The 27,762-nt window shown below is 37.7% G+C and overlaps 1 protein-coding gene and 1 long non-coding RNA gene across 4 annotated transcripts in view; one reads left to right on the plus strand and one right to left on the minus strand.

Annotated features, from left to right (window-relative positions):
- LOC146395012 (uncharacterized) lies at nt 1–27,289 on the plus strand. The gene is made up of 3 exons (XR_014834254.1): nt 1–109; nt 622–739; nt 27,166–27,289. It is a non-coding gene; the product is annotated as an uncharacterized LOC146395012 (long non-coding RNA).
- Nucleotides 1–27,762, minus strand: part of DNAJB9 (DnaJ heat shock protein family (Hsp40) member B9) — a 748,064-nt gene that overhangs the window by 384,781 nt on the left and 335,521 nt on the right. The gene's annotated exons all lie outside the window — the stretch shown is intronic.

Genomic DNA, 27,762 nt, shown 5'->3' on the forward strand with positions numbered 1-27,762 from the left:
TTCTATTTCCTCAATATAGAAGGTCATATCTGATTCTTACGGTTTGCCTACAGTTTTGATCAAATGAACTAAACAGCAATGATTTCTTGAATTTTTTCTGGTACTCTTGGTAAGTTTTTGAAACAAATTCAGGCTTTCTCCTATTTTTATATTCTGAATAGTATTCTAGGGACAATATATGTGGGTAAGGATTGGGGGGTGAGGAGGAGGTGGCAAAAAGTCAAATTTCCAAATAATCTTCAAGAGTCATTTAAAATTTTTGTCAGTAGCACGCACAAAGTTGGGTTTGTTTTATTTGTTTTGCAATGTGTAAAATAACAAAGAGAGAAGATGGAATGGACTCAGAGATAATTTAGGCAGTACTAAAGTTTTGAACTAAGGCAGAAATGAAGACAACGGAGGAAATAATTTGATTAGGAAAGCGTGACATTGGAAGGACCGACTAAACTTGGTGACAATGTGTCGGCTGAGGATGAAGGAAGAGCAAGGATAATCTAAAATTGCAACCGCGGGAGCTATATAAGGAAAAATAACAGGGGGAAAGGAAACTACAGGGAAACTTCCACTGGGATACTAGGGAGGAATAAACAGCTAATTGGGTTGGATTTCAATATGTTTTAGGGAGGTGGGACCTGAATCAGGAGGTGAATACAGCTGAGAGTAAAGTGATGGTCACTGAATCTGTGAGTTGAGGAGATTCTGACCTGAGCATGGCGAGTGGGAAAGAGAGGATTGAGAGGTAAGTCTTGGAGATTCAAAGGAAGTAAAAGAAGGGAAAAAAAAATAGTGAGGGGGGAGGAATAGCCCGAGAAGTAGAAGAAGCTTCATGAAAGTCAGAAGAGGGCAGAATTTCCCAAAGGAATAAATCGTGTAAGGAATTGAATACTGCAGAAGCTTTAAAAAGTGTTTTCTAGGAGACTATCTTTGAACTTGAAGATGGATTGGGAGTTTGGAGTTAATAGAGGCAAACTATTGCATCTGGAGAGGACAAGCAATGAGATCCTGCTGTATAGCACAGGGAACTATCTCCAGTCACTTCTGATGGAACATGCTGGAAGATAATGTGAGAAAAAGAACATATATATGTGTATATGTGTGTGTGTGTGTGTGTGTGTGTGTGTGTGTGTGTATGAATGACTGGGTCACTTTGCTGTACAGTAGAAATTGACAGAACACTGTAAATCAACTATAATGGAAAAATTAAAATCTTAAAAAAAAGATTTTGTTCTGAATTACAATATTATGATTATCCAAATAATCTTACCAATAAGTAGATGACAGGAAGATTTCTCAAAATCCATTAATTCAACATTTTTGAAAATGGGAGACTGGGCTAACTATACATTTTATTAAGACAGCCTTGGAGAAATATAAGAACTTTAGCTAATGAAAAATATGCAAATTCACCTCATTACATTTTAGTGTTAAGTGAATACACTGAGTAATGTCCCATAAATGTACTCTGCAAATTTGGAAAGGGTTTACCATTTGTTCCTAATGGTAATAGAGAAAAATTAATTCTTAATTGTAATACCTAAGGCTCTACGGACAAGGATTGGCTTCCCCATACAGTTTTTTACTGAGGCATAAATATTTTTAATTTTGTGCACTTATAACCTGGTGAAATGGAATTCATTTATGTAAATAATCTATGTAATTTTTAAACAATATTTCCACTAATATTGGCAGAATATACGGATATTAATTTAGGTAGAATAATCTGTTATCCCACCTTGATCCAATATTATACCATGATTCTCAACATAAACTGCTCAATACACATAAAATTAGATTAAAATTACCAATAGTACCTAACTGAAGATCAGGCACAGGGACCCCTATCACAGAAACTTTGATAAAAAGTTTTCCCTAAGGCCCCAACTTACTCAAATAAGAAAGTGTGCTTTTCTTCTCTTCTTTTTCTCTATCCCTCTGCACCATGAGCCTCCATCTCAAAGGAGGGAGAAAGATGTTGTCCATACAGCAAAAGGAATTATAATTTTATACTGCTATGAAAATTACACAGCACTGAGCTTCTGATTATAGGCGCTCATTTACTTTTAAAAACTAGGGAGTTCCCATTGTGGCTTAGCAGGTTATGAGACTGACTAGTATCCATGAGGAAGTGGGCTGGATCCCTGGCCTCATTCAGTGGGTTAAGGATCCAGCGTTGCCATGAGCTGTGGTGTAGGTTGCAGATGCGGCTCAGATCTGGTGTTGCAGTGGCTGTGGCGCAAGTCGTCAGCTGCAGCTCCAATTCAACCCCTAGCCTGGAAACTTCCACATGCTACAGGTGTGGCCCTAAAACAGAAAGAAAAAAAGAAAAAAACTAGAATACAATTGTTTCTATTAAAAAATAAAACCTCTAATAAAAATACAAGAAAACTAGGAGGCACAGGGAGAGTCAATCAGCTTGATTTACCACAGATTTTTTTACGTAGTCCAGGAGCAGGGGAAATACCTGCCCACAATATTTATACGGTAATCCTAATGAAGTATAATCAATCCAATACAAAATTCTAATGATTACATCATGTTTGGTTACTGTTGTAGCTGAACCTGATTCCATCAAATCATTTAAGACAGTTGGGGTATTTTCATATTTGAAAAGATATCTGTCTAGTAAAATCTATTTTAGCAAGATTTATAACAACCACTAAGTAAGTTTCTAACATCTCATATATGTGTGTGTGTGTGTGTGTGTGTGTGTGTGTGTGTATGATGCACTTAAAGTTCTTGGCTGAATTTTACACTTCAACAGGGAATTTTATGTTTTCATTTATATACTCTACACAAAAGGTAGTTGTAATGTCTGACTTGTAAAAAAGAGCTAGGAGCTCCCTGGTGGCCTAGTAGTTAGGACTTGGCACTTTCACCACTGTAATCAGGGTTCAATGCCTGATGCGAACTGAGATTCCACATCAAAACCATTGTGGCCAAAAAAAAAAAAAAAAAAAAAAAAAAAAAAAAAAAAAAAAAAAACCAAATAAACACAAAGAAAAAAACAAACCTAAACAGGGCTAAACCATTTTTAAAGTGAAAAATCAAGATGTTCCCAAAAGGCAACTAGAAATAATCAATGGGCTTTCTAAAGTATGATTCTGTTTTATTTCCTTTGCATCAAATCTGTGGAGTAGAATATTTGAGGAAAGAATTTGTTATTTAAATATTTTCCCTTAACTCTATAAGGTACACCTTACATTTACTTTAAAATTTTTAGGAAGTTGGAGTCGGTAACATAAAGATTATGTATTATTTAATTACGCACAAAAAACAATTCATAAAATATCCTGCCTCTTAAAAAAATACTCCAGGTATTTTACAAGGAACAATATAGTTAAAGTACCAAAAATATATACAACTGCAGAAGCAATTAAAATCACTAATAAAAATCAAACATAAAATCAGTGTACCATGCCAAAGGCCTTTTGAAATAAAAGAGCTTTAAACCTAGAGAACATAAAAGGAGGCTAATTCAGTGGTTGTCCTCAATTGAAAAGAGAGGACGATCCGTAGCCCTAGGCTAGCAGACAGAAATCCTGTGCCAGTGCCAGTGAGTTCCAGAATGAAAATCCTCTTACCCTTACAATTCACAAATTCTTAAATATTTCTCTTTTTAGGATGTTCTGCTTAAAGAATTGCATCACCAAAGGGATTTTAACTATAAGGGTCAATTATAAACACATGAGCATACTGGTTTTTTTATTACGATGTTGGTCTTTTAACTTTCTGGAGAAAAAAATGAAATGTAAAAAAAAAAATTATTCATTGTCTGCCGTTCTAATATCTGACAAGGTCCCTGAGGATGTAAAAAACTGGGCACTTGTTGGGAGTCCCCATCGTGGCTCAGTGGTTAACGAATCCGACTAGGAACCATGAGGTTGCAGGTTCCATCCCTGGCCTTGCTCAGTGGGTTAAGGATCCAGTGTTGCCGTGAGCTGTGGTGTAGGTCGAAGACACGGCTCGGATCCAGCATTGTGGTGACTCCGGTGTAGGCCGGAGGCTACAGCTCTGATTAGACCCCTAGCCTGGGAACCTCCACATGCTACAGGAGCGGCCCTAGAAAAAGGCAAAAAGACAAAAACCAAACAAACAAAAACTGGGCACTTGGGATTAAAACTAACAAATAAATAATTTTGAGCAAACCAAAACTACCTCTTTATTTTTCTGTCTTTTTGTCTTTTTAGGGCCGCACCCTTGGCATATGGAGGTTCCCAGGCTAGGGATCTAATCGGAGCTGTAGCCACCAGCCTACACCAGAGCCACAGCAACGCCAGATCAGAGCCACATCTGCGACCTACACCACAACTCATGGCAATGCCGAATCCTCAACCCACTAAGCAAGGCCGGGGAGGCCAGGGGTCAAATCCGCAACCTCGTGGTTCCCAGTTGGATTCATTTCCACTGCGCCATGACAGGAACTCCAAAAACTACCTCTTTCTAGGAAAAACAAAAGCAAATGAAAAAATTTTCAATGTGTATGACTTTCTGACAGGGTAGGAAATGCATTCATTTGTCAAGAATGAATCAAAAGAAGATCTACGTAAATTTGTTGCCAATTTTTTAAAATACTGCTTTAAAACAGAGTAGACAGAGTTTCTACTTAATATTTATAAAATCCAAACTGCCGCCTTCTTTATATGAATGGTCAAATGTCCCTTTAGGACTCTGATCTTAGCATGAATTCACTGGAGCAAGTATCAAATTCTTACTCCCCTATAATTATAAATGCCAAGCCATAATGATTTTAAATAACTTGGCATATGATTGAGAAATGAAAAATGGAAGACAGACACTTTTGCCACCAAAAGCATCCATTCAGTGAAATTCAAACAGATATATTTTGCTGAGTATATTTTTAGTTTTTCTAGCATTGATGTGTTTGAAGAAAAAACTTCACACCTCTTTTCCACCTAATCAGAGGAGGCTTTGTAAAAATTCACAAGGATGGGTGAGAGAAAAAGAACACTCACAGATATAAGAAAAGTTTTATTTTTCTTTTCCTTTTGCATTGGGGGGAAGTTGAAAAGAGATAAAAAGTAAGAAGCTATAAAGGATAGAAGAGGCAACCCAGTTTACTGAAAAAAAAAAATTAAGGTCAGATAACAAGTGTTGCCTGCTAACTACTCTTGATCTAGCTCTATGTCCACACCAGCTTTTTGACAACAGCCTAATATTGACAGCTTCTGTCAACCACTCTCAATGTCATGAACTAGGCCCAAACTAGATGCTGCTGAGTTTATTCCATGCCAGCACCACAGAACCAAAGTAAAGCGTCATTTACTATGTGTTTGATCTGGAAAAAAAAAAAAAAAAATATATATATATATATATATATATATATATATATATATATATAGACACCAGCCTATGTCACAGCCACAGCAATTCGGGATCAGAGCAGCACCCTGGAGCTACACCACAGGTCACCGCAACACCACATCCCCAACTCACTGAGAGAAGTCAGGGATCTAACCCGCATCCCCATGGTTGCCAGTCAGATTCGTTCCACTGGGCCACTACAGGAACTCCAGTCCCTTTCATATTTTAATGAGGAAAAGGAAACTACCACAAAGTGCTCACATAATAAATATTTTTATTGTCATCCCAGTCTTAACTTTATTTACATTCAAATATTATCACAAATGATATTTTGGTTTTATATTCCAATAAGCCCTTCAGCTCATTCTAGAACCTTTTGGCACATCAATATTTTGAGAGAGCTAGCTTGTATTCTTTAATCCTTTATACATTTAAAATGTTGCCAAGGGCTTTTCTAATTACTTTAGTTAGGCTCTGAAAGTCCAAAAGATCATAAACCCACATTCAAGCATGCATACACATATCTCATTGTGTATCAGTGTCACAATGAAATGAGAAGAGCACTGGGGACACCTGGCTTCTGCCATTGACTCTTGACTGTTGAGATCTGTACAGCACTGAATAAGACCATGGGTGTTGTTTTTGTAGCTTACAGAGGTGAGAGACGCCTCGGAGAATCTGCTGTACACAGCTGCAAAACTACATTCAGTAGTCCTGCCTAAGTAATCCTGTAACTTTAGGACCATTGCAAACTTTGCTGTGATTCAGTTTCTTCAGTAAAGGGGTTCGAGAATATGGAAAGCTCCTTGGGAGCCTCCTTCTGGCTCCCAAACCTGATGATTTTTACAGTACTAGGTGGTCTCCTTTCAAGGCTTAGAAGCCATTAGAAATGCTTCATGTTTCCTTCCAGTTCTATGATGAGTTGGGAATAACTGGTGCCATGCTTAGATGTGGCTTTAGCAGTTGTATTTCTAAGGGATTTGGCCCACTAAGTAACTGAAGCTGACAAAAAGTCAGAGTCAAGAAACAGTTTTCCCTAGGGAAGTTTTCAAACAGTGAAACGAAATGGCAAGAAAACACTGTTGTAAAAGGACAGAGAATAGGACATTTTAAAGGTAAAAGAAGACATTAATTGACTTGTTTGGTGCTCGCTTACTAGTTCAGGCATACATAATACTTTCCGATTAGGGTAATTTTATTCTTATGGAGTGTTTCTTGTCATTATCTGAATCGGCTTCAGAATTAGCTAACATTAACAACTTCAAAGTGATTCCACAGGAAACATCTCACAATAAACTATCAAGTCTAAAAGAAGGAAATGCTTTAAATTACTTGGATTGCTTTGGGTGGAACTGTGTTTCTTAAAGACACTGAGAATTTTCCATATTATGTGACACACAACTGTGAGATCTCAAGGAAGCCTTTTGGAAATTGCTTGATTGTAACTTAAACTCCTTTCTGAAAAACAGAAAAGTTTAATTATTATTCAGTCTTTTCTTTAAGAGAGAATGTAAATATGATTCTTAAAGATTTATAGGTGTGTTCTCTCTCACCAGTATGTAAAATACTATACGGTACATTTAAGGAAAATCTAAAGTAAATGTTAGCACGGAGGAATTCAACCATTAATTGGCAGAGCTCACTGAACACTAGATGACAATTGGGACAACGTAAGTAATGCTTTCAACATTGTAAGCCAAAATTATTTAAACCTAGATTTTAAAACCAATTTGAAGGCAAATTAAGACTTTGTAGATAGGCAAGAGACAAAACGTTTTTGCCCAGGCACATTTCCAAAAAGGAAGAAGGAGAATGCCAACAAAATGAAAAAGGGATCCAAGAAAAAGGAAGTATCAAGAATCAAAATAACTCCCCAGAATACATTAAAAAGAAGCGTCAGTGTGACTGTGAAGCAAGTGTTTTAGTAAGTAATTTTTCTTTATTGGAACAGAGAGTCAGAGAGATCAAAGATTATCTTCAAGAAGGCGAGGAGTTCCCGTCATGGCTTGGTAGGAACGAATCTGACTAGAATCCATGAGGAGGCAGGTTCCATCCCTGGCCTCACTCAGTGGGTTAAGGATCTGGCGTTGGCATGAGCCGTGGTGTAGGTCACAGACAAGGCTCAGGTCTGGCGTGGCTGTAGCTGTAGCATGGGCCAGTGGTTACAGCTCCAATTCGACCCCTAGCTTGGGAACCTCCATATGCCATGGTGCAGCCCTAGAGAGACAAAAAAAAAGAAGTAGAAGGTCAATATGATTAGGGTTACATAAACTGTATGTAGGATTAACAATAGATAAAGGAAGGTATATATTTGATGAAGAAAAAAGAAAGACAATGAGAAATTCAAGGGAAAACAAAAATTTGTGCCTGACACCCATGGTCCAACACCAAATGCATGTTAAATATGGCATAATTTTGGCAACTGGTAGAGTACAAGGAAAAATAGTGAATTTTATCACAATACTTGGAATAATCTCTTCCAGAAGCACTTGATCAGCGGCATAGGAAAATATTTTGTTGGCAAAGTACAAGTGATGCCATATCAATAGAAATGGGGATCAGGGCAGAGCTTGACAGATGAGTAGAAATGTCAGTTTCTCACTTTGCAACAGGGTTAGTTTTGTTTGTTTGTTTTAAATTGAAGTACATTGGACTTCAAAGAGATAGAACACAAAGCCTCTGATCAAGACAAGAATTACCAGACATAGCATCTCATTGTAATGCCCCTTTCCCCACTGTGAGCAACTTGGCCAACTCCTTTCTACCCCCTACTAGGAGAGGTATGTGGCCCACTCCTCACCCTGCCCCAACAGAGGCCATATACACCACCAACCAACCAGCAAGTGTATCTTAAGACCCCTATTTCCTCACCAATCAGCAGGTCAGCAGGTATATCACAAGACCTCTTCTTTCTCCCTGGGTTATAAAAATGGACATGACCACACACTTGTTGTCAGCTCTCCCTGATTATGAGGAAGTCATCCTGCTGCACTTGCAGTATTTCTTATCTCACCATGCTGGAAATCCTTTTTTTTTTTTTTTTTTTTTTTTTTTTTTGGTCTTTTTGCCTTTTCTAGGGCTGCTCCCACGGCATGTGGAGATTCCCAAGCTAAGGGTCTAATTGGACCTGTAGCTGCCAGCCTACACCAGAGCCACAGCAATGTGGGATCCGAGTCACATCTTCGACCTACACCACAGTTCACGGCAACGCCAGATCCTTAACCCACTGAGCAAGGCCAGGGATGGAACCCACAACCTCATGGTTCCTAGTCGGATTCGTTAACCACTGAGCCACGATGGGAACTCCTCACGATGCTGGAAATTCTTATTTCAACCCGCATGCACAGACCATGACAAATATAGTTGCCATATAATATTATACATTACATGTGTATGACATAGTCATTTTCAATTTTTAGGAGGTCAGTTTTTTTCTAATTATGCAGCAGAAATAAAAATGAGTAATTGAGCACTGGGAGAAAGGGAAAAGAAGAGAGAGAATAGTATATTGCCTCTGTCATGGAATATATTAGATTTTATTCAAATTATTGAGTGAATACATAGCTTTATGAGAATAATATTTAGTATTTTGAGGATAACAGCCAGAGGTGTGAACCAAAAGTATTAAATGAATTATGTATGTGATACACACCTGAGGGGTGGGAAGAACAGAGAAGGGAGAATTTCACTTTAATTTCATGTTATTTACTGTTTAAATTTATTTCAAATATGTGAAATATTTTCTAGTATATAATTTTTAACTGAAAAATATCTCTGTATTATATTATCTCAACTCTTCATATAAATCTTTCCTTTAGTTCAAGAGTGTTATGACAGATGGTCATAACCTAGAATCATTTCTGTGGACTTACTTTCCTTGCTGTTTGTAAGCCTGTAGTTTATTTTATTAGTCATTGTGATATTCACCCTACTAAGACTTTTGAAATATATTCCTATTTGAGTGCCTTGTCATAAAAAAATATTTGTCTCTATAGATAAAACTGAGTCTTTTCTTGTGTCAGAAAATAAAAATTGTGAGGCCTCTGGCTCTCAGGAAACTTAAAGAAAGTGCTTATCAATTACCTAGGTGAATTAGGTAGTTATCAGTTCACCTAGTTGTCTACACTTTTATTTATTTTTATTTTTTGTCTTTTTTGCCTTTTCCAGGGCCACTCCCGTGGCATATAGAGGTTCTCAGGCTGGGGGTCCAGTCGGAGTGTAGCTGCCAGCCTACACCAGAGCCACAGCAACGTGGGATCCGAGTCGCGTCTGCGACCTACACCACAGCTCACGGCAACGCCGGATCCTTAACCCACTGAGAAAGGCCAGGGATTGAACCCACAACCTCATGGTTCCTAGTCAGATTCATTAACCACTGAGCCACAATGGGAACTCTGGTCTCTACACTTTTAGATCACCTTTATTCAGTTTTCATTTTGTTTATTTCCATTGACAAATTACATATTTTGAAAGATTCCTCAAATACTTGAATTCGTAGAAATTTTACTGATGCTAAATACATGAAAAGTTACTAGCTCTACTATCAGAACAGAGGTTTGGTTTAATCATAGTTGTGCCCACATTTTCCCCTAATATATTTTAAATTCCTTAATCATACCAATTAAATATATTGTATCTCACATCCCTAGCAGAGTGCTGTATACATAGCAGGTGCCAAAAAAAAAAAAAAAAAAAATCCATGTTGGACTGGCTTAATCATAGTTACCACAGTTTCTCAATTTATAGTCAGCAATAAAAATGTTTCCCAAGTTACTTATAAACAAAAGGAAGTGCTTTACCTCTTAGCTACTTTTACATGTGCTAATAAAATTCTCTTAAAAGAAACAAAGCAAATATAAAACTAACTTGTGATTCATAAACATACAGCATTGCAGTTACCTTTCACTGGAGTACGTTAAATGAAATTTGGACTTCTAGAAGTGAGTATGTAATATGGACAACAACAAAAAAAATCCTTCTAATATAACCTATCGTGAGTGATACACAATAGTGAAATGTCTTTTTCTCTATAAACTCCTGTACTTAACAAATATCTAAACCTAAAAAGAGATAGAAGAAAAGAAACACAAAACTCTAATATCCTTTTGAGAAAAACCAACTCCTACATCTTTAATTTAGAGATCAACCTGCTAAAATACTCAGTAGCCTCATAAATTAAAGTTTGCATTCAAGGGTCATTGAGCAGAGTTGTTTTCCTGCACCACAGTCACAGAAGTACTTTGAACCATTAATTTACAGTGAAGCATCAGTGTTTCACTATCATTCAGATGTTTCGTTTTTCTCAGAGGTGGGCACACCAATGTCCTTTAAGATGCTGAAAGGATTATGCTACCATCAGAGCTGGGGTTTTTTTGTTTGCAGGGTTACAAGAGAACACTGGTCCATAGCCTAACAGGGAGGCCACAAACTGGCATGTCTGTCCTCAAATATTTCTCCCACTACCTTGAAACAAAATCAAGAATGTCCCATTATAAAGTTAGTTCTTGAAAAAAAACTTACTGTTACCAAAGGGGAAAGGGGGAGAGGGGATAAATTAGGAGTGTGGGATTAGAAGATACAAAAAATATACATGTAAAATAGATAAGTGACAAGGTCCTACTGTATAGCACAGGGAAGTATATTCAACATTTTGTAATAAACTATAATGGAAAAGAATCTGAAAGAGAATATATAAATTTATATGTATATTCAAATCACTTTGCCATACATAAGGAACTAACACGACATTGTAAATCAACTGTATCTCAATTAAAAAAATAAATAAAATGTATTCATTAAAATACATAAAGTTTGTATCCATCAACCTCAAAGTCTCCGTCCATCCCACTGTAACATCTGGAATGGATGGGCAATGGACTCCTACTGTACAGCACATGGAACTGTACAGCAGAAATTGAAGAAACCATACTTTAATTAAAAAAATAAATAAAGGTAACTTTTTAGGTCATGGCTTCATCAGTAAAAGGCATATTAAAAGGCAAATTAACATGACAGTAGTTTGACTGAGATACTGTAGTCAAATAGTGGCAGTCAAATAGTGTAGACAAATAGTGACATAAATACATGCATTAGAAAGATGTCTAGGAGTTTCCGTCGTGGCTCAGTGGCTAACGAATCCAACTAGGAACCATGAGGTTGCGGGTTCCATCCCTGGCCTTGCTCAGTGGGTTAGGGATCCGGTGTTGCTGTGAGCTGTGGTGTAGGTTGCAGATGCGGCTCGGATCCCACATTGCTGTGGCTCTGGCATAGGCAGGTGGCTACAGCTCCAATTCGACCCCTAGCCTGGGAACTTCCATATGCTGCGGGAGCAGACCAAGAAAATGGCAAAAAGGCAAAAAAAAAAAAAAAAAGAAAAAAAAAAGAAAGATGTCTAGCAACCAATAGACATCAAAAATAAGAAAGAGGAGAGAAGTATTTCCCTAGCAGGGAGGAGTCAGGATAAGTCGGAGAGCAGGAAGGGAGACCCAGGGATGTGGCAAAATGGAGGACTCATGAGCCACTTGAGAAGCAGGAGACTGAAGAGAGGATGCAAAGCCAAGAGGAAAAGGGGAGGTAGCTTAGCACCTAGACATCCTAGATTTTTCTGCGGTCTCTCATGTATGTTGAAATAGAAAATGGTAAGTGAAAGGTAAAAAATCACAGAGCACAGTAGATTTGGATTAGAATTTGCAGATTACTATAAGGCAGGAGGATACATCAAAATCATGTGCAAGCAACAATCATTTACTTCTCCTTGATGAACCACTTCTTGACCTGAGCAAGACAGCCTCCTAAGAGAAAACAGTAGTACAGACTGATGAATTCTGGGTGAACTGCTTAAGAGAATTGAACCTAGAATGGGTTCTCAAAAAAGAACACTCAATTATGAATATAATATCAGAAATAACTCTCAACCCTCACCACATATTAGAATCATCTGGGAAGTTTTAAATACCACTGATAAATCCCAAGACTCAGCCCCTCCTAGAGATTCTGATTTGACTAGTCTGAAATGAGACACAGGCATTTTTTTGGGGGGCGGGGGGGCTGTGCCCTATGGTATGTGGAAGTTCCCAGGCCAAGGAGCAAACCAAGCCATAGCGGTGACAATGCCCAGTCCTTAACTGATAAGGAACTCTCAGGCATCCATTTTTTTAAAGCTGCCTGAGCAATTCTAATGTGCAGCTGGAGTTGCAAACACCAGGTGAAACCAGGAGACAAGCTTTAGGGTCTTAGAAAGTTCGGAAGCTGTGACTTCTGGTCTCTGCTTGCATATAATTCTTGTCTCTTCTCATTTCTTCTCACCACTAAACTGTTGAAGGCACCATTCATAATACAGATGTGACCATTCACAGTGGTGGTCTAGAAGGGCCCTCCTATTGTGTGGCTGATCTCGATTTACTCACTTTGTTGAGGACAAATAATTGAACTCTAAAACTACACCTGTAATTTCATGATTTTATTAAGTGTATTGACCTCAAAGAATAGGCTGGTATGCAAAAGCCTTAGCTTTTAAAATCAGTGACTATTTCGTTGTGGATGGGGATGGGAAGGATGACAAGGTGGTGTAAGAAAGAGATTTTATTACAAAGAAGCATGAGAAAACATTAGTGAGTAATGGATATGTTCACCGATAATGGTTTCATGGGTATATAGATACGTCAGAACTTATGATACTGTACACTTTAAGTATGTGTCTCTTATTTAATGTCAATTACAACTCAACAAGGTTTAGCATATAAAAAGTCTTACTTTTTTACACCTCTTTCAAGTTTATATTTTATATAAAAGGTTCAGAAAACCGTTAAATTACTTGATATCCTCAAATCGGTTACTCTAAGTGCCTTTAAATACCTGGAAATTTGAAATAAAAAATGTTAAAAAAGATCCCAGCCCCAAAACATCTCTCTCGCTAACCTATGATACCTGAAACTCCTTTTAGCAGCTAAAGCCAAATGTTAGATGGGAACTGTGATGTCCTTATGTCAGTCATCATATAAGCATCACAAATCAGACCCACCTCCCACAGAAAGAAAGACTCATACACAAAAACTGCAAAGCTGGGATGGAAGGAAAGAGAGAAAGTCTGGAGCAGGGAAGCCACCCAGTTTATGCCAGGAAGCTCTGGGCATCTGAATAGTTGGCATGGTGAAGGTGCTATGGTGGCAGAGGTATACAAACAAAAGCTGTAGTCATCAGAAAATGATACATGCCATAAATAGCATCATATGCAGACTGACCCTTCCTGGTTTTGCTGGCATTGCTAAAACATTTGTTCTTCCAGGAGTACTTAAATAAATAGTCCTTAAATAATCAATAATCTTGTGATTGTTCAGGAAGGCTCTTTACCTACTGTTGTTCTTCAAATGCATTATTCCCTTTAAACATAGGAAGTAGAAGATAAGACTGTTGTCACTTTGATAAGGATCAACTAGGACCTATTAAATTTCAAGAAGACAGATGCTTAGATACATACTCTCAAAATCCAAATGTTAAGTGTCAGAGTAAGATGCCCACACAACAAAGAATTTCTAACTTAGTAAAACCCAACTGGTGAATCTATGATAAAAATGGTATGAGTGAGATGTAAATTTAAAATGAAGAAAACACTATGAGGCAGGTAGTTTCAATTAATAACCATAAAATGAAGAGTTTCTGTTATCATGGCACTTTAATTTTCTTAAGATCCCTAAGGGTTTTCTTAAACATCTTCCAAGACCACCAATTCCAGGTCACATTATAAAAACAGTAATGTTTTATTAGAAATGGTAGGGGCAAAGGTTATATCATTTTTCACTGATAGGCAAAAATCACCTTTCATGTTAGCCTAGTAACTCATATTTATTAGAGTAGTTTATGGTCCATCTAGAGATGTATAGTAGGACTACTTGATATCAAAAAAATATTTATTTATAATCATTGCACTGAAGTAAAGGAAATACTGAACTTGGAAGAAAAACTGCTGTCACTCTAGTAGTTTCCTAATAGCTTTCCCAGAGCAAAGGCTTTAATGGAGATTTTTATTTCTATTCTTAATTAGACTAAACACCTCTAGGGAGCTGATCTCTTGTGATTCAGATTCATTTACTGAGAACCAGGAGAGTATTCGTACAAAACAAAACAAAACAGCAATGGGAATACATACCCTGCAAAGGACTCTTGTTTTCAAAATGCTAAGCTTATTCAGTCATGGGAATTTGTTTATAATATTTATGTTGTGTCTTTTTAATTAGCCATTTACAAGGCCAGCCTTTGGCAACATTTTCCCATGGAACCCAGGGAGATAAACCACTGGTTTATCCTTTACAGGGAGTGCATCCTATTACCCAATATTCTCTCACCTTTCTCCCTTACCTCATTAAAATATACCTGTCCTGTATTTCACGCCTCTGGATCTGTGTTCTGTTAGATAATGTAGCCATCTTTTTTTTTTTTTTTTTCTATTTTGACTAAAGGCGTAGCTGACAACGTATAAAGCCTGTCAGAGAACATTTTTTTTTTTTTTTTGGATTTCAACAAGGATCATAAATTTATCAGCCAAAAGCAGAAAAGAGGGATGGAAATTTTACACATAACGAAAAGTCCTAAACATCTCTCAAGATCTCTTTGAACCAGATGGTTTTCTTATTGCCCTCAAAACAGGACCACAAAGGTACCCCAAGGCATCCTTAGTACTCAAAGGAGTTACAAATATATGCTCAGTAAGCATTCATTTAACTAAATGAAGCATTATTTGACTAAATGAAAGACAGAAAAAAGAGCTGAAGAACTGATCTCATTGAAAATATATGTGAGACTGGAGGGCAAAGTCTAAGAGTCATGATGGGAGAAGGAGAGCCAAGATAAAACTGATTTTCCAAGTCTAGTGGAGTGAGAATATCAGAGAGAATCTGGATTATTAATAGTGTCAAATCCTACAGCTCTAGAAAGAAAGGAAACAAGGACTAAAAAAAAAAAAAAAAAAGATATCAATTGGTTATTAGGAGCGCATTATAATCTCCAAGACAGCATATAGTATATTTGTATATTTACATATTTGTCTGCTTGTTTCTTTATTTTTTGTTTATGTAATGTGATGAGAGTGCAAAGAAAGATGGTAAAAACCTGAGGAATTAGACAAAAGTAGGAAGACAGTAATAATGAAGCCAGACTATTTATAAGGTGTTTGGCTTAAAGAAAGAAAAGTGTATGAATTTTCTCCCATCCAAAGTGTTGACAGCATCAAAAGAAAGAATATTTCTACAGATGGGAGAGAACTGAGAATGTTTATACTCTAAGAAAAGGAAGCTAATTGAGAGGTAGAGATGGAAGCAGTGAAAATAAGTAGTTAAAGCCATTCTAAAGAAAGTTAGAACTAGAAGGTTAGGTGTAGAAATAAGGGCACGAATTATATAATTTAAATAAATAAATACAGGGGAAAATCATATTAAGGATGTGAGTTAAGGAAAACGCAAACCTCTAATCCATAAAGCAAAAGTTGAGATCGTTCTCATGGTTTGGAATAGAGGTAGGAGATTAAGCAAAAGTTTAAATTTTTAGAAATATACACAAAGGAAACATATTGCATTTGAAGAAGATCTACTAAGTCTAAACAAATACATGGAGATCCTGTTGTGGCCCAACCGGTCAAGAACCCAGCTAGTATCCATAACGATGTGAGTTCAATCCCTGACCTCGCTCAATGGGTTAAGGATTCTCTGGCATTGCCACAAGCTGTGGTGTAGGATCTGGTATTGCTATGGCTGTGCTGTAGGTTGGCAACTGCAGCTCTGATTCGACCCTTAGCCTAGGAACTTTCATATGCCGTAGGTTCTCCCTACAAAGCAAAACAAAAAAAAACAAAACAACAACAAAACAAAGCAAAACAAAAAAAACTAACTAATGCAATGAAGTGTGAAGGTGAAAATGCAATGAATCCACATACCGGATTTGTGCATATTGAAATTTTATCTCTTCTTCTCAATACCTTTAATTTTAAAACTTAAATACAGTGACCAGAGTTTCACTCCAGTCTTGGGTTTCAGAAATAAGATCAATAGAAATAAACGTAGTCTAAGTCCTCCCTTTGATAAATGCGTGGGAGGCATGAAATCACTGTTTTTCTCTATGGTATTTTTAATAATAACACTTGTAAGTCTAGCCATTTCAGCTGGAAGTGTGTGTGTGTGTGTGTGTGTGTGTGTGTGTGTGTGTGTGTGTGTGTGTGTCTTTTCCATACTTAGCAGAAGACTGGAAGGGAAGTACAAATTTTAAACCAAACATATTAATCAAACATTGAGAAGCTGGCTGGCAAGAGGAATGGAAGGTTTATAGGACAGTTTGGGGTTGGAAGATTTAGGAACCACTCTGTACTGGTCCTTAAATTGCTGCAGAAGGGGAAGGAAAGAAGAAACATAAATTCTTGGCTGTGCACTCTACTCAGGACAAGGAGAAAGAGAAACATGCTAAGGGATTCCCTTCAAAGGAATTAGGGAGTTAAATCACCTCTGCTGCTTAGACACATAGAAGCCATCTGCCTCCAAAACGTCAGTGAGAACTCAAGCTCTTGTGAGGTCTTAGGACAGCAAAGAGATAGAGGAGTTCTATCTCAGCACTCAAGCTATCTGGTGCAGGCATGGCATGCCTGCTGCCCAACCCGGGTAAGTCAGAAGGAATTTAGAAACCAGGAAGATCTGTAAACTAGGAAGCAAATGAGTGTGGCACAGAAACGGTTGTTTCTAAGGTCTGTTTGAGGAAAATGAATGTATTTATTACACACACTTAGGATTGTGGACTGACTGCTGAAATACATTGGTGGCACTTAGAATGCTGGGACTGTGGATGGTCTTGGGGGCTTCTCAGAGACAATCTGATCTCCTTTCTCCACTTTCCCTGATTCGGATCCCAGCCAAGAAGTGTCATTTTTTGGTGGATGTTTCCCATTTCCCTTCCTTATTTCTGCTCTTTTCAGGAGACGTTCAGTTGTATTATAGGACATATTTTCTTGGTTATCATCACATATTTTCCTAGTTGTCATCTCATATGTAACATGATTAGGTTTAGGCTCACTTTGGCCCTCCTAAATTTCCTTCTTTTCCCTCCCTGGTCCAAATTTCCCAGGCTTCAGAAGGCTTTGGGTACGAATTTGCATGACTGTTAACATTCAAATTTCACTTCATACCTGCAAAGATAGGCCTTCCTATTGATTGAGTTTCTCCAATTCCCCTAAACATTTTTAGGATTCTCCAGAAAGTGTCCCATGTCTCCGAAGCATTCACAGAGCCACGAGGACGTGCACAACTAGAAGAATCTTCTACACCACACCCTTCTTCTGGGAGAAATAAATAACATGTTTCCTTGGGCCCTTTGGTGAAAATGAATCCTCCCAAATCAGACTCTACCCTCTCTATTTTGATGGTCAGACTTTATCCTTGAACTGGACCAAGAAAGCTGAGCCACACCATCTTCTCAGTGCCCCAATACCACATGCCTCCCCTAGTCCCTTGGGGAAGAAACTTTCTCCTCCAAGCAAGTAAAACCCTCATTTAGTTGTCTGAAGGAGCTCACAGAGCTAAGTCTCTACATGATTTGTCCAGTTTGGGCACAGCTGGACTTGCCCTCCTATAAGGCAGTGACACCCAGGCCCTTATTCCCTCAAGCTAAAATACTGGGTGCCACTTTTGAGATAGTCTCTTCTTCTGTTCTATAGAGGCAAACCATCCAAAACGCTTTCATTCGCCCTTTACTTTCTCTGTGTCTGAGATGAATTTAGTGGTGTGCAGAGCCAGCCCACGCTGGCTGACAAAAGCCAACTGTTGTCAAAAATTTGGTGAGCCAGTTAATCTTGCATTGGTAGCTCCAGTTTAGTCACTGTGAAAGTATTTACACCACAGAAAGTGGCAAATTATCAAATTAAGGCTTTTCCTCCTAGAGTCAACTGTTAAATATTTATCAGCACACCGCTGGACAAATTTTCTATTTTCATGCAGAATGGTACAATTCATTAACAGATTTTCAGAGTCATCTCTCAGCTGTTCCTCTTGCCTTTTTTCCATCACACATCCACTCATCCAAATCAAATCACTGAATATTTTAAGATTTGCATTAGTTCCTATTGCCAAGGGGCTCAAGTGTAAATGTGAAGTCTTCTACTACGTTGCTGTCAATCTTTAAAAGTGGGTTATAAGAGATAATCCATATAACGCACTTAGGACAATGCTTTGGGCCATAGAAATCACCTAGTAAACATTAGTTGTTTGTCGGTATTATTTTTATTAGTATTGATTTGCTATGCATTAAGTTCACCTTCATTTGCATTTTAAAAAGTCTCCATATTATTCTTTGATACGCCAAAGTCTTTATCTCTAAAAGTTTATTCTCCTCCTAAAATGTCCTCTTGGTCTACATTCCCTTAACAAATATTTTTAGATGCAGAGCTAAGCTTACCTTTCTTAGGAGCATATGCTGAATAATCCCAGACTTCAACTATCTCTCTAGTTTCTCACCCTCTTTAGAACTTTTTTTTTTAAACTAAGACATCAGCACTTGTAAATACAGCGCCACCAATATGGTTCTGGGTTTTTATTTTTGTATGTATATCATTCTGAGTCATAGAGTATGAGGTTCTTTCTTTCTTTCTTTCTTTTTTTTTTTTTTCCTCTTTTGTCTTTTTAGGGCCGCACTCATGGCACATGGGGGTTCCCAGGCTGGGGGTCTAATCAGAGCTGTAGCCACCGGCCTACACCACAGACACAGCAACACCAGATCCGAGCAGCGTCTGCAACCTACACCACAGCTCACGGCAATGCCAGATCCTTAACCCACTGAATGAGGCAAGGCCAGGGATCGAACCCTCAACCTCATGGTTCCTAGTCAGATTTGTTTCCCCCGCACCACGACAGGAACTCCTAGAGTATGAGTTTCTTAAAAACAAGAGGCTTAGTCTCAACTTTGGGGGACCAGTTTACACACGTACTTTCATGCCTGTGGTTTGCATCTATTCTCGACCACTCAATGGAATATTGTTCATAAGTGTGGATGTTGTGTAGAGCAAGCCCTCTCAATGAAGACAATATTTTTTTATTTATTTTTTTTTAATTTTCCCACTGTACAGCAGGGGGGTCAGGTTATCCTTACATGTATACATTGCAATTACAGTTTTTCCCCCACCCTTTCTTCTGTTGCAACATGAGTATCTAGACATAGTTCTCAATGCTATTCAGCAGGATCTCCTTGTAAATCTATTCTAGGTTGTGTCTGATAAGAATGAAGACAATATTAATCAAACATAGTCCATGACTGGTGAGCCCTCTATGTTCTATCCTGCTTTTCACTGTAAGGCAGAAACTGTCACCTCCTTTCAAGCTGTGACCCTGTGGTACATCCTTATTTTCTTTTATCTCTAAGAGCAAATTAAAAATAATTAAAATATGAAGCAGTTTTCAACTATTTTTATTACTTCATAATTCCAGCCGTTTATAATTCATTTAAGCATTGCCCATAAATTTCAAAATTATGTGGCAATAAAAGTAATTAAAAAACAGAAGTTAAAACAATGCCGATGGCAAATCCTTTCCCAACTTAACATGAAAGCTGTCAGCAGAAAGGATGCCCAAACTCAGAAGGGATGAGATGCATCCTACACTGAAATTTCAATGTCATGAATATGCAGAAGGAGTCCATCCCCAATAAAGACAGTGAGGGACTTTCCAAGGCTAAAAATCTCCATGTTACCAAACAGGCCCTGATCCATCACAGGAGGAAAGCTAAGCACACTTAATAGCTTCATGTCTATTCCAACAGCATTTGTTTCCCTGGGGTCTTTTTAGGATTGAATATTGGATTTATCAATATGTTCTCTATTCAAACCCAAAAGAGAAGAGGTTTACAGAAATTGTCAGGTCCAAGATGAAGGTGATGACACAACTCATTCAATCCTCCTAAGAGTAAAGATACAGTTTAGCTCCTTGTCACCTTAGAAGAGATAAAAAATTATTTTTTCCCCAAAAGATATGTCCTATCCACTACATGTATATGTAAGAGTGAGCAGGGGTGTGAGGATGTTTTTATGTGCATGCATTTATTTCACTGAAGGACAATTTGATGTGCCATCAATGCAGTCTTTGAGCTATAAGCAACTAGATATAAAGATCATATAAGCTAGTATCAGCCTCATTTGAAAAATGCAATGACTTCATCAGCTTCAAATAATTCTCCTTGGACCAGAATTACTCTCTGGGGTTAAAATATTATTTCCAAAAAGCACCTGCTAGTATTCATATCTAAACCAAGATGATGGTGAACACTGGGAAAGCCACATTCTCCTAATACATTAATCACAGACAATAATAGCAACAATTTTTTTTAACCATATCAGGGAAATCGTAATGTATTTTTGCAAAGCCTTGACATTCTTGTGATTCTAGTAATGCCTACAGTCTTAGCTAATAACTATATATGTGTTTCTGAAAATAATATTTTCACAGGAAATTTTCCATAATCATGAAGGAAGAGGAGCCTTTTTTTCTGAGTAACATAATGAAGTAGTTATTAATCACCAGCATGTGCCATTGATTTCAATGATGTTGATACCACTAACACCATCTGAAGCAAGGCCCATAGAAGGCAAAATCAGCAGTTAATTGCAGCAACTAAACTTAACAAAAGTGGCTGATTTAAGAAGATCAGTGGCAAGTGAAAGATGCCGGTTGACTTGCATTTATGCCTAGTAAGTGTAGCCGGAGGACACCAATGAGCACAATTTTGTAGTTAATGGGATTGAATTCTATTACCTGAATTCCTAAAATGAAGATTCTTCCCCCTAAGGAAGAAGTCAAAAGCATTCTTTCAGGCAATCTCCATTTGAAAAGTTTGCAGTCTCCTGCTTTCAGTCACAAAATTTTCAGACTAAGAGTGACAGGGCAATTGAATTTTCATGGATTGGATTAGTGCTGATTCTGAAGAAGGGAGAGTTTACTACCAATGTTGCAATCTATGATAATGAAATGAAATATTTAAATGAAATTTCAGGTTGAGCACAGCTTCCCTGCAAGATGGTCCTGGCAGCTGTCTCGGAATTTCTCAATACAGTATATCACCCCCTACATAAATTGCACATTTATGCAAATGAAGCTGCAAAAATGCAAGAAGATGGAGTAAAATCTTCTTTGCCAATCTGAAGCATTTATTCAAACCACTATAAGTAGAAAAGTGCTATGTAATATTTACTTTAAGACATCAACTTTTAGAAAAGAATACCTATATTAATTTTTCAAAAAGTGAAGGAAAGAAATGAAGAAACAAAAGAAGAAACAATCACAACGAAGCCTTTTCTTACAAGTAACTCAGTCTTCCCCGAACCTCATTCAAATGTAGAAAGAAACCAGAGGCAGAATGCTGTTATCAGAGAAAAAGCTAAAATTGCATTTTAACATCCTTAGATTCAATCTATAGCTTTTTCTTCTCTTCTGCTCCTTTTATTCATGGACTCTTTACAACTTCACTCAAAATATGGTACCAAATCACTAACTCTACAAACAGAACTTTCCAAAGCCTTACAACTGCACTGAGGAGGCAATTCTAAAAATTCAATACAGTGATGAGGAGATATATCCTGTACATAAAACTCTGTTAGCTAGTGATGGTGCTGGAGGGCAAGGCAGAATTAGGGTTTTACTTCATCTACTGATAGCTAGAGTTTGTAGGAAAAAAAAAAAAAAACAGCAAAAAAAGGGAAAGTAAAATGATTAAATTTGAGTATGGATAAAAGTTATATAAGAGCAAATTTTAAAAAGCTAGTGAAAGGTGAAGAATTTTTGAGTTTGTCTACACCACCACACACAGTTGATTCCATAATACTACTATCATTTCAGTTGCCACTACCTTTAAGTATCTGTACCACTGTTTCCCACTTAATTCAGACAATCAAGAGTTCATTTAATGAGCATTTATCAACTGTCTATCCTGTGCTGGTATCATGTTCCATGCTCAAGTGGGGAGATGAGGTTTTGTAAAAAATATATAAGTCCAAATTGTATGCAATATACTTTTTAATTAATTAATTAATTTATTTATTTATTTATTTTTGTCTTTTTTTTGCCATTTCTTGGGCTGCTCCTGCGACATATGGAGGTTCTCAGGCTAAGGGTCTAATCGGAGCTGTAGCTGCCAGCCTACACCAGAGCCACAGCAACCCAGGAGCCGAGACGTGTCTGTGACCTACACCACAGCTCAGGGCAATGCTGGATCCTTAACCCACTGAGCAAGGCCAGGGATCGAACCCACAGCCTCATGGTTCCTAGTTGGATTCGTTAACCATTGAGCCACGACGGGAACTCCTTAATATTTTTTTTATGCACAGGGCACCTTGGAAATCCCTACCATTATCCATCTTAGGGATTAGCCAAGTAGTATGACTGATGGGAACAGTATCTATAAAAGCGTTATACCTTTACCAAACAGCCAATAATTTCTCGGCTTGGGGAAAAAATTTGATAATTTTTTCAATATCATTTGTATATTTTTTGAAACTTGTTCAAATATAGGTGAATACATTTGCTTTTTCATTTTTAATGCCGTTATTTCCAATAACTTCTATCACTGGCATGGCTCAATTTGAATGATTTTAGCTAATATTAATCAATTAATATTGAATGTTGAGACTCAACTATCATTATTTTTTCCAATTATTGTTATTTTTAAAAAATCACCTCTCTTGATTCCATTTGAATTCCACTAGTTACAGTCAACTGATCTGAATACTGTCACTTATGAATATTTTGTTTACATCCAAGTATATGACATTGCTTCTATATATGCACATTTACAAATCTCAAATTAAATATATTTTGAAAAGTGATTTATAAATATATGTAATTTATACAAATTAGATGTTAACTTACCTTTCACTGTATCATAAACATTTTGCTATGACAATACATAATGATATAAATCATCCTAATAACTGAAAAATAGTTTATTATAAGGATTGCCATAATGAATTAGATAATGTTTTTAATTAATATAACTAATTTGTTGCTAAATATACAAGTTCATTCAAGAACAAATATTTATTTGTTCTTATTATTCAGTTCTTACTATGGATTCATACATTATTCTAGGAATTCAAAATAGAGCAAAGAACGAACACAAAATTTTGCCCTCTTGGAGCTTACATCCTAGTTTTGTTTCTACCTCCCCCCAAAAAATTTATACTTAATTGCAAAAAGCCTTTGCTACAGAGAAATCCAATGATTACTTCCATGTGTAAAGTAAACTCAGAGATTGCATTGTGGTTTGGGATTACCAAGAGGTTCCTAGAGGGGCAGGGTGTTTTGCCACCATATAATTTAACCCATCAGTTCTTATTCCCAAACCACCTCCAAATAAAAAGAATCAAAGAAGGAGGTAAAGGAAGAGGAGGAGGAGGATGCTCTCCAAATGCAATTAAAAGAAAACTCTTCTCCCTCCTCTCCCTCCATTCCAGTAAGACTGTTTTACTCAGCTCTTCCTAAGCAGAAAATCTGGAACACTGCCTGAACAGTGATGACTTAAAGAACTTGTCCCTGTTGCAAGATTTGCTCCTTCCAGAGTTCCCATTATGCATGGTAACAAACCCAACTATGAGATCCAGGTTCGATCCCTGGCCCCTCTCAGTGGGTTGAGGATCCAGCTGCAGTGTAGGTCACAGACAAGGGCTCAGATCTGGGGTTGCTGTGGCTGTGGTGTAGGCCAGCAGGTATAGCTCTGATTTAATCCCTCGCCTGGGAACTTCCATGTGCCAAGGGTGTGGCCCTAAAAAGAAAAAAAAAAAAAAAAAAAAAACACAGATTTGCTCCTTCCCTCTCATTGGCTGCAGGACATGTCTATTTTAAATGAGTTCTCACATACTGGGTCACAACCCACTCATAATGGAGTATCCTACATTTTTTATAAGATCCCTCTTGTGGTTAAAGCCCTGAGTCTTTTTAGTTTTGTTTTGTTTTATTAAAATATAGTTGATTTACGAATACAAAAAAAAAATCCCTCCTGCTCTCTATACGTGTGTATTTGTGTGTATGTAGTTCCTTGGATGGTAGATGCTGCTATATGACATGTTTTAAGACCTGCAATGTATATATTCCAAGCTCCTCTCCTTCAGATAACAAACGGGAACCCAAAGAGGTTAAAATTTCTCATTAAAAATATGAACATGTCTGAAAACTCTAATTTGAAAAGATACATGCACCCCAGTGTTCATAGAAGCACTACTTACAATAGCCAAAAACACAGAAGCAACCTAAATGTCCACTGACAGATGAATTAATAAGATGTGGTATGTATACACAATGGAATATTACTTGGCTATAAAAAAGAATGAAATAATGCCACTTGCAACAAGAAAGGACCTAGAGATTATCACACTAAGTGAAGCTAAGTTAAACAGAGAAAGACAAATACTTATTTGTGAAATGTAGATATCTAAAAATGATACAAGTGAGCTTATTTATAAAACAAACAGACTCATAAACACAGAAAACAAACTTATGGTAACCAAAGGGGAAAGTGAGGAGAGGAATAAATGAGGGGTTTAGGATTAAGAGATGCACACTCCTATATATAAAGTAGATTTTAAAAGACCTGCTGTATAGCACAGGGAACTATACTCAACATCTTATAACAACTTATAGTACAACAGAATCTGAAAAAAGTATATACATGAATCACTTTGCTTACACCTAAAAGTAATATGACATTGTAAATTAACTATATTTCAATAAATACATAAATTAAAAAATAATTATTTTAAAGATGAACATTTTTGACAAGCCTGGATACTTTTTCTACTGAATAAACCATATTTTTGTAAAACATGGGCCTCATCATGGACTGTGAACCTCCTTTAACATATCTAGCCTTGTTATGCAAGTCTTCTGAGTATAAAAGCAGCAAAGGTAACTGGTGGGTGTGACCACGGTAAACACAGCATGGTGGGAAAAGACTTACTTCTCGCCAGCTCAGCAACCGCTTCTGCACATGGGAACAGAGACCTCAAGAGGCAATGGTACTATCAGGGAACAGTAAGTAGACAGGGATGTCAGCAGACGTTAGGAAACCACCTGACACAAAGGTGGCACTATGTGGCAGTGATTTGAGTCCTCTGAGTCTCCTTCTGCAAGATCCTGGGAACCAGATGTGGTACTGTATTTATTTATTTATTTATTTATTCATTCATTCATTTCTTTTTTGGCCTTTTTGTCTTTTTAGGGCTGCACCCACAGCATATGGAGGTTCTCAGGCTAGGGGTCCAATTGGAGCTGTAGCTGCTTCCCTACACCACAGCCACAGCAACACAGGATCCAAGCCACATCTGTGATCTACGCCACAGCTCATGGCAATGCCAGATCCTTAACCCACTGAGTGAGGCCAGGGATTGAACCTGCGTCCTCGTGGATGCTAGTTGGGTTCTCTAACCACTGAGCCATGATGGAAACTCCCAGATGTAGTACATTAGACGATGCACCAGGAACAGAGAAACTGCTCCCTCGGCTGTGATTGTTGCATCTTTCAGGAGTGATATAACAGGATGTAGAGATGGCCCCCAGTTTGACAGGGAAGTGATCCATTACAAAGCAATTGGTCTAAGATTTTACCTGGGCACACTTCAGATTTAAGGAGCCACACTTGAGCTCTGAACACCAGTGAAATCTAGGTCAGATTGGGGCTGTACTATAGGTGAGCCCCCTTAGGTTCCGGAATGCCCTATGAGTGTTGACCCTAGGGCAGACAGAGGATGTACTTTGAGTTGTAAGGTGGGAGGGCAGTCATATTAATATTTATTTTAAAAAGAATCATGAAAAAAAAATAAAAAAGGGAGTTCCCATCATGGCTCAGTGGTTAATGAATCTGACTGGGAACTATAAGGTAGCCAGTTCGATCCCTGGCCTCACTCAGGGGGTGAAGGATCCGGCGTTGTGGTGACCTGTGGTATAGGCTGCAGATTCGGCTTGGATCCTGCATTGCTGTGGCTCTGGCATAGGCTGGTGGCTACAGCTCCAATTCGACCCCTAGCGTGGGAACCTCCATATGCCGCGGGTGCGGCCCTAGGAAAGGCAAAAAGACAAAAAAAAAAAATTTTTTTTTTAATAAAAATAAAAAAGAATCATGACCTTCTGCACTCCAGGCTGATGAAATCGTGCACTTATGTTACATAAAGTAGTCTTATAGAAGATTATGTAATTTTTCATGTGCTCCAGTAAAGCATTCCACAATGCTGCATGCAATTACATACATGTACAAGCATGCATGTAAGACTATATATATAAAATTATAATCAGATTTATAAACAATGTTTTCAGGAATTTAACCTTATACAGTGTCTTCAGGAACTTAAACTTATACAACAGATACAAGTATTTACATGCAGAATTTGACTACACTACTCTGAAATTTAAGTTATTTAAAGGAGTAAAATAGTCAAGTTTATACCACACAATTCATTGAATTTCTTTCTAATTTAAGCTTCAGAGGTCATGAAGCAGTTATACTAATTCCATTTCTTACAAAAACAGAAACAAAAACAAAACCCCATTACTTCTTCTAAATTGTAAATCCCAAAGCCACTCCTAAAGGTGTTTATTTTAGATTTAAACTACTCAACACGGCTCATCACTAAAAATCAGAAATGTGTAGAAAAATGTTTTTTCTTCCAAACATATTTTAAAAATACTTAAAACTTAAAATCAATTCACAATTTTAAATATACACATTTAATATCAGCAAAGCATACCCTAATAATTCGAAAGAATTCTAAGAAAATTATAATTTTTTTCCCTTAAAGTTCCCAAATGTCAGAGATTTTTCTGTTCTTTCATTACTATTCAACAGGGAGATGGGATTAAGATGGAGGAATAGAAGGATGGAGCTCAACTTCTCTCATAAACACAACAAAATTACAAGCTAATGCTGAGCAACCTTCAACCAAATGGACTAGAAACTTTCAAAAAGATATCCTCCTCCAGAAGACAAAGAGAAGGCCACATCAAGAGTAGGAGGGGCAATTACACAATATAAGCAACCCAATACCTCTGGGTGGGAAGCCCACAGACTGGAAAGTAACTATCACAGAGACTCATCTACAGGAGTGAGAGTTCTGAGCCCCATGTCAAATCCCCATGCCATATAGGGATCTGGCACTGAGAGAAAAGACCCCTAGAGCATCTGGTGTTGAAGGCCAGTGGGGCTTGTGCGCAGGAACTCCACAGGACTAGGGGAAACAGAGACCCCATTCTTGAAAGGCGCACACAGACTTTCATGTGCACTGGGTTCCAGGGCAAAGCAAAGGCTCCATAGGAATCTGGGTCAGACCTGACTGCAGTTCTTGGAGGACCTCCCTGGAAAACAGGGGATGACTGTGGCTCGTTGTGGGGAAAGGACTTTGGAGGCAAAGCTCTCAGGAATATTCATCAGCCTGCCTTTCTCTAG

Source organism: Sus scrofa, chromosome 18 (assembly GCF_054392235.1).
Source record: "Sus scrofa isolate SSC_HxYL_T2T_F1_AM1 chromosome 18, Sscrofa_HxYL_maternal_Yorkshire_Landrace_v2.0, whole genome shotgun sequence".
NCBI lineage: Eukaryota > Metazoa > Chordata > Mammalia > Artiodactyla > Suidae > Sus > Sus scrofa.